The sequence below is a fragment of the Zootermopsis nevadensis genome, unplaced genomic scaffold (genome assembly GCF_977971745.1).
Source record: "Zootermopsis nevadensis isolate Lab colony 2312 unplaced genomic scaffold, Znev_1.0 Znev_ptg000009l, whole genome shotgun sequence".
NCBI classification, from domain to species: domain Eukaryota; kingdom Metazoa; phylum Arthropoda; class Insecta; order Blattodea; family Termopsidae; genus Zootermopsis; species Zootermopsis nevadensis.
In genome coordinates, this window is record NW_028259141.1 from 4,227,955 (window position 1) to 4,236,494 (window position 8,540).

At 44.1% G+C, this 8,540-nt stretch overlaps 1 non-coding gene across 1 annotated transcript; it reads left to right on the plus strand.

The window, feature by feature from the left end:
- The first annotated feature begins 2,563 nt into the window (after positions 1-2,563).
- On the plus strand, positions 2,564-2,867 carry LOC147874413 (signal recognition particle RNA). Its single transcript, XR_015534378.1, has one exon.
- The last annotated feature ends 5,673 nt before the right edge of the window (positions 2,868-8,540 follow it).

The following is an 8,540-nucleotide window of genomic DNA, read 5'->3' on the forward strand; positions in this document are numbered from 1 at the left end:
CAATCAAGTGTACACGTAATTAAGCCCTGCAACTCGTAATTATCCACTGTAAGTGACAGTGTGAGGTAGTTAACAACCAGAAAATATAACAGTGGTTTGTACACTGGGTCCACCAATAGCACAGAGAACGAAGCTTTGATGCCAGAAATAGTCAATGCCAAAGACGACAAACAACATTTCTCTCCTAGTTGAAAATAGGCGAGATGCACTCGCTGAAGAACATGAAAAGGTAATTTATTCTTTCCGCGATAGACTACTACGATGCATTCGTTCGATATTTAAAATCAGTGAGCAAGAGATCAGAAACCTAAGAGACGGCAAATGTTACAAGCTCCTAGGGTTGCCAGTTCGATTCCAGATCACGAGGCAGAACACACATCGCAGTGGTAAGCAGGGTTAAGAGAGCAGCTGAAGGTAAGTTCACGATTGTGACTGTAAAGGGACATTTGAGGCCAGACTTGCGTAATAAAGCAATGATCATCGACGTCACAGTGCCATTTGAGAATAGATTATACGCCGTAAAAGAATTTAGACAGAGGAAAATAGAGCAATATCAGGATCTAGCGAGTGCCCTGTGTGGGCGATTTCAAGAAGCTAAAACTGACGCATTCGTTCCCGGTTCGTCGGGATCCTGGGACCCCGAGAACGATAAGGTTATGAAGACTGTGCTCGCGTAAATACTTGAAATTATTTAAGAAACTGTGTGACAGCATGTTCTGAGTTCAATTCCGGAAAGGCTACCTGAGATGGTCACGAACTGGACTTTAAGTTGTAAATCCGGTTTTGTGCTATGCGGACTGGTGTCTGGCAAGCGAAGTGCTTTTGACAATAGGAACCGCAGTGGCGGATGTATAATCCTTACCCCAAGCCAGAGGTGCGTTGGTTCACCTGGAACAACAATGGTTACAATCAAAGTATTTAATTGGAAGAGAAATTTTCTTCAAAATATCCCACCAGAAAAATGAGGCTGCCTAGAATTCAAGTAAATACGTATTGTATTTGTTTTGGTACTGCTGTTCTTGGTTACGGCTGTTACTTTGATGTAATTTCTTACCTTGTGAATAGCTAAACATCTAACAGATGAACAACAGTTTGGTGCCTGTGTCACTGTCCACTCAGAACCGAGGTAGCCGCTGTGAGGGTTCCGTATCCATAGCAACACGGCACAGTGTCACCATCACCATCCACAGACTGGATTTCCCTTCAGGACATGTCTCCAGAGATTCTCGCCTACAACACAACAGTAAATGCCTTGCTACTATTTCACTTTACGAAATGTTGTACTCTTCACCATGTACTGTTAGGACGATCAAATAAAGGATGATGAAGTGGGGGGAGGGAGTTACATAGCGCGTATGGGGGAGCTGAGAAATGCGTACAAAATTTTGGTTCAAAATGGTCCACTGGACTACGTTATAATAAAGGAGAAGGTGTGGAGGAACTAAATAAACAAAAGCAAAAACTGAAAATATGTACTGGTCAGTGTCTGTGTAGTGTATGTATGGGACATTATTCTTATTCTTACCAAAAATACATTAGATATGTACTGTGCAATGTTCTTTTTTTTTTTAGAAGTAAATACCTATGCCCTTACTAAACGGATATCTGATACGAATAAAAAATTATATATTTTGGAATTCCGTTATAAGTGACTTTCACTGTAATACTGAAAGCGATATACAGAGAAAGTCTGGAGCACTTCCCCCCCCCCCTCACAACCCTGAAAATTATGTCGTAACGGAAAACACCGAGGAACACTGAACAAAACGTGCATAAATTATTTAATGTCTTCAACAACGTCTGCAAAAACACAGACCTTTCTAGCTTCAAGGCAAAGGGTCTTCCTTGAAAACCTACCAGTCGCTGAGAAGGTCTAGACATTCCCCAATTTTGTGGAATCTGAATATTCGTAGTCTTCTTCGCAAAAGCCCGCATTCTTGTGTTAATCCTTTATCTAATCTTAATTAATCCGACTAATCAGTCCCTTTTATGTTTCCCAATCAAAATTCTTTATACATTTCTCATGTTTCTGTGCTTCGAACAACCCTGTCTTTTATAGCCACTAACAATATTAGCAGAAGCTAATTAAGGGTAATTTTCGGATGTTGTTTTTGTTTCTTCAGAATATTTTCATCGGAAATGTTTTGAAATACGTGTAATATACTGATGACAGATTCCTTTTCAAGAAAACACTCCAGCCGCGTGGATTTAGTTCACGCCATTTCAGATCACGTTCCTCAATGCGTCAAGGATCACGTACCCGCTAGGCATACTGTTACGAATTGTTTATTTAAACTGCTAACAGATGGCACTGTAGAAGTGCTACATTATCACCATCTGGTGGAAACAAATCACAAACACGATAATCGCATTCACGAAATTATGTTGCTGAATAAAGTTGAATTCATTCCATGAATGTGATGATAATTATAACGTCGTCAAATCAGTACGAGCTCTGACCACTTCTGCAGTACGTTCAGGCGTACCGAACCGATAATAGCGGGATGCAGCATCGAAAACATCGCGCGTGAACATAACATCAAGTTACAAATTACTGGTTGTCGCTGGGAGTGGTGGCGTACTCCTGTAATCCAGCTACTTGGAGGCTAGATGTTGAGGATGATTTGAGGTCGGGAGTTCTGGGTGCGCTGAATCTGTAGTTGGCTGGGCGTCCGCTCCAAGCTCGGCATCAATTTGGGCACCCCGGGTGAGCCCGGGGATCCCGGGGTTCGCCAGATTTGCCAAGGAGGGGCGCAACGGGCCATCGGAGATACATAGCAGCCATAAGTCCCACTAAATGGTGCAGTAGAGCGATCGCGAATAAAATCAGACACACATCTTTTTTCGATTATTTATCTAACTTTTTTTTTTGCAAGATATTTGCAAGGTTATGTTACATAATGGCTTACAAGATAAATGCGCACATGATAAAAGCCCACACGAAAATTCCGCACAGAAAAAAGCCCACTGTCGTAAATGCTCGCACGAAAAATAACCACACGGATAGAATCTTCTGGGGCAATCAGCCGCGTTAACTGGTTACCACATTAAACCGACGTTTCGGGAATATATTCAATACAATCTTCTCGGGCAATCAGCCGCGTAAGCTGGTTAGTAAACCGACGTTTCGGGAATGAATTCAATAGAATCTAGATTTCAATCACAGGCGAGGACCCAGTTGTATGAGGATCGTTTCGACAGAAATTCGAATGAAAGTATGTCGTCACACCTCTTAAAGTATTCGGTATTGGCCGGCAATTTATCGCCTAAGTTGACCGAGTTGGAATTAGTCGACGCAATAGTGGGGCACTTCCCGCTTTATGTCCAAGGGGCTCTTTTGTCGGCTGGTGTAAGAACTATACAAGAAGGGTTAAAAACAAGGGAGCAGACAGATTCAAGTAGAGGGGGGCAGAGCTCTGGTCCACCTCAGAACAGGCCCAACCAAGGTCATTCATCCGGTCAGAACCGATATGATGGTGGCAGAGACAAACGTAAGAATCATTACGTGAGGGGTGTACATTCTCCGATCAACCAGCGTTTCCGCGGAGACGAGAGTTACCAGAAGAACTACGCGCGCCGTGAACCACATTGAATTTCTCACTTGCGTGATTCACGTCAGGCACTCCCAAATTTTCATCTCCTAGCCTCGGACTCAGTTTCGGACCTGGGTTCCTACCCTCATTATTGGATAATGTTTGGCTCTCTACATCATCCTGCTGTCGTTTTCCGAATGATTTCGGCTGTTGTTTTGATCATTGTCCGGCCTCTGCCCTCCGCCGGGGTCGAAAGTGTGGTCATAATCCGACGAGACCTCGTACACTGCGGTGCACCGCTGCTTAGAACACGGATCACTAATCGCCTTTACCGCGATTGGTAACTTCAATGATTCTGGGACAGACTTCAAACGATAGTAATCGTCCAGCTCCTGCAAGAATTGCACTACGTTCTGTCTATGACAATCGAAAAATTTTGGCAACACAAAGTCGTTCAAAACGTGGTTGGGGCTCTGAGGATGGGTTAGCTCGGCAAGTTCACGCGGTCTGTGTGTCTCACCGTCAGCATTACCAATAGTGGCTGTCACAACAGGCACATGGTCACTACTGCTACAATGGTTGATTAACCTACAATCACATTCATCCATCATCCTCTCACTCACATTCTTATTTACGCTCTCTGTTACATCAGCTATTTTCTCGTTCTTTCTCTCAATTTGTTGCCGAGTATCTTGCCGCAGGGTAGCCACAGACTCCTTGAACTCACTGATTTCATCTCTCATCTTTGTAAGAAGCTGCTTGCTCGACCTATCTATTGCAGACCTGAACTGTTTCGACAACTGCTCTGTATTTTTAATGAGGTCCTCTCGCAGGTTGTTTAAACGTTCTTCTCTCCTTCTTTCACTTTCTAACCTACTTTTCTCGTTTTTCTGTGTGGCCTGCCAAATCATGCTCAATAAATCTGCCGGTGGGACCTGACTGATCGTTTGTTCCATGTTCCTACTGGGACCGGCTGTACTAGCAATTACAGTCACTTCTGAAGGATTTTCGCCTTCCTTTTACGCGCCTGGCGTCATCTCGTCCTCCTCTCCGAAATCCTCAGACAAATTTGTGTAAAGAAAGGGTTGGGCGCACTGCAAGTCTACACTTTCAATTTCACTCACTTCGCCGCAATCAGCCTGTCTTTTGCTTCGGAGGGAACGGCTCGCCATTTTAAAGGAATTTGCTACTAACCTTTTGCAGCAGGTCTCAAACCTTGCCGTAGCCTCGGTGTCCCGTCTGTGAGCCGAGTGTCCTACACGTCCAAGTGGATGGTCAATGCGGCGTCGCCACGCTTCTCGACGTCCGCAGTTCAGGCGTCGTTCACCGGATCGAAGATCTCGTCTCCTCCAATCGTACACGATCTAGATCCAGGCTTTCCGGTGGCGAATTCTCCTCGAAGTTCTGCGTTGCGGGTTGCTTACTCCCCCACGTGCCTTTCGCGATGTATTACTCCAGGTGATTTCACTTTAACTTTGAGGGTACGACGACATCGGATTCTCCATTCGTGTCCCACGTTTATGCGCCATTTGCTGCAATCGCCCTTCCGCAGACTGCTTTCTTCTCACTCTGGTTGCCACGGGATCAAGCCCAGTAGCGTGTCCGGTTTGCTCGCGGTTACAGCTTGATATAACTTCGGATAATGCGGAAGGATATAAGGAATAATTGATGTAGGATTCTGTCGGAAAGCAAGGTTCTCCGACTCTCGGGGATTATACGGGGACTGTGATAGTTGGAGCGGCCGTACGCCAAGGACGTGAAATCTGTGGGGATGATCAACTGCAGGCCACACCGAAGTCACCTTGGAGATGTTTCACCTTTTATTTCCTTTCGAGACACTGTAGTACAATAAGTTATTCTGATCGTAGGGCAGCGCGATGATTCGGCTGTTGTACTTATAATTGCTAGAATCGAGCCGAAACTGTCCGCTTGCCTTGAAGAAACAAACTGTTGTATTTTGTACTTGAAACTTGATGAATCGAGCCGAAACTGTCCGCTTGCCTTGAAGAACCGAACTTTTGTATTTTGTACTTGAAATTTGATGAATCGAGCCGAAACTGTCTGCTTGCCTTGAAGAAACAAACTGTTGTATTTTGTACTTGAAATTTGATGAATCGAGCCGAAACTGTCTGCTTGCCTTGAAGAAACAAACTGTTGTATTTTGTACTTGAAATTTGATGAATCGAGCCGATACTGTCCGCTTGCCTTGAAGAAACAAACTGTTGTATTTTGTACTTGAAACTTGATGAATCGAGCCGAAACTGTCCGCTTGCCTTGAAGAACCGAACTTTTTGAGAACGAGCGCCAACGCAATCTCTCTTTTTATATTCCCGCAACGTAACTGTTCTTGAATTTTGAATTGAATATGACAATCCGATTCGTCCCCCCGAAAGTCACTTATGACGTCGGAAACGTGCCGAACAGCCACATTCAAATTCCATTGGTCCGAGTCGTAGTGAAGCAGCGGTTATCTGGCAATCGTCACTCCACACCTTCTAGGGCGCCCCAAACCAACGGTCACTAGACAGAATGTCGGGGGAAGAGACTTTCACACGCCAGGATGGCGCCACTTTCTTTCCCAATGTGATACATTGGACAAAGCCAAAATTAACAAAATCACTCAAATTTTGATGAAGTGAGGTGTACCAAGTATCATCTAATCACAACTCCTTCGTTGTATAAACCAGATTAATATGCCAAAGCCTGGTTTACCCCTCAACTCAAGTTTCAGTCCGTTCGGGAATTGAACCACGGACCTGGACTGGCACAGTTCTTTACCCAAAAACCCGGAAAATTCAAACTCAAGTCACGAACCCAGAACCTATAGTGGGAAACAGTCTGAGCAGAAGTCAGAGCACAAATACCACATATTCAAAAGGATGGAATATTGGAGTTGTCAGATTCTAGCTATCTAAATCCTTTAACCATTGTTTTAAGCGTAGGGAAGTCTCTGCGGATTTGCGTAGACGCCAGGCATATTAACAAATGAATGACGCAAGACAGGACTCGACACAACGTGCTGTACAGTAACGATAGTGAGAGCTACCCTTACCGGAGACCAGTCTTGCCAACCGAACTAGAAACCCAAGTGATAAGATTCGTTCAAATGAGTTTGGAGCATTTAGGAACAGAAAAATTGCCAACACTTTTCATGCACGAAGTTTAGGAAGGAAGGTCCGGAAGCTGATATCCCGCTGTGATGTCTGTCAGAGGGTCAAACACCCCAACTGCAGCTACGCGACCGAGTGTCAGAGCCACTTGCCCGGTGACCTCTGCGCTACTGATTTGTATGGTCCGCTGAAAGTAGGAAGGGGCGGTGTCCTATAAATTTTGGTGCTTTTGGATGTTTTCGAAATTTGTGAAGTTATACCCTTTGCGGTCAGCGACCACGAGGGCCCGCCTGAATAAACTGACAGGGCACTACATGACTCTGGTTATAAAACCTCAGAGCGTGTTAAGTGACAATGGGACTCACTTTTGAAGACCGACTTGGCGAAAAAGGTTGGCCGAATTAGGTATGAATGTCAGATTTTCACCTGTACGACACCCGCAGGCAAACCCCAGCGAGCGTTGTATGAAGGAGATCGGTAAATTCTGTCGCATCTACTGCCAACAAAACCACAAAAGATGGCTGGAGCTTCCGAGTAAAATTGGAGGTTGGTTAAACGGCTCGGTATCGGACCCCACAGGGCACAGTCCCATAAGAGCCTATGCACGATAAGCCGATGCCAGGCTTATTTAGGAAATTCCTGACAAAGTTAGGCAAAAAGCCGAATGGGTGCGACTTGACAAGTTCACGAGAGAGGCTGATTAGGATATTGTATTTATGATTTCAACCTGATCGTTGTTTTTGTGTGTGTATTTGCGTGGTGTGAGTGATCAAAAATGTTCTAAGTCTGTAATTGCTGAGGTACTTGGTACAGTACAACCATCTTATATCATACCTTTAAAATCTCAATAAAACACGAGCTACACGACTGTTCCGGACCTTGCCGAAAGCCCAAATCCCTTGCTAGAGTGACGCACCTCCATAAAACACCCGTTACTTCCCTTTCTAACCATTGTTGTTGCAGGTGCACCAACGCACCTCTGACTTGGGGTAAGGATTATACATCCGCCACCTCAGTGGAAATTCCACTGCGGTTCCTATTGTCAAAAGCACTTCGCTTGCCAGACACCAGTCCGCATAGCACACAACCGGATTTACAACTTAAAGTCCAGTTCGTGACCATCTCAGGTAGCCTTTCCGGAATTGAACTCAGAACATGCTGTCACACAGTTTCTTAAATATAGTAAAACCCCTCTAGTTGGACACCCCTACATCCTGGACACTTTTAATTGGAACCGGCGAATATCCTATAATTTTACATGTCCACAATACCCTATATTTGGACACCCCTCTATATTGGACACTTTTAATTGGAACCGGCGAATATTATAAAATTTTACATGTCCACAATAACCTATATCTTGGACACCCCTTTATCCTGGAACTTGGTCACCGCTTTTGTTGTAAGTTGGACAGGTTCATGCACTTAGCTTCAAAGCTTTTATGGGAAACGTTTACAGTTAGTATTTTGTTATTTTGAATTTCTGACTGATGAATGCCTTCTACCTGAGGCTTTGCTTATGGTCGAGGATGTGAGACTTTGAACACATCATTGGAATGCAGTGAAAGTGTAAAGTTATTCCTTTGTTAAACCCTTCACTGGACTACAGTACGTATTGCTGATACAGTTTTAACTTTGTCAGTACAGTACAACCCCACTGTAACGCGGGTCAGGGACAAACCCGCTTTATTACGGGAGTGAGTCCGAAAAATCGGTACAAGTACTGGACGTACTGTACGGTACGTAAAGTATTGATAGACTATCGCCATTTAAGAGTATACATACTTATTTAACTATGCTACGATTGATTTTTACGGAAAAAGTAATAAATAATTAATTTGGCTTGAATTTTAATATAATTTTGAGTTCTGTGTGAAGGATAATTGAACTTTTTTTT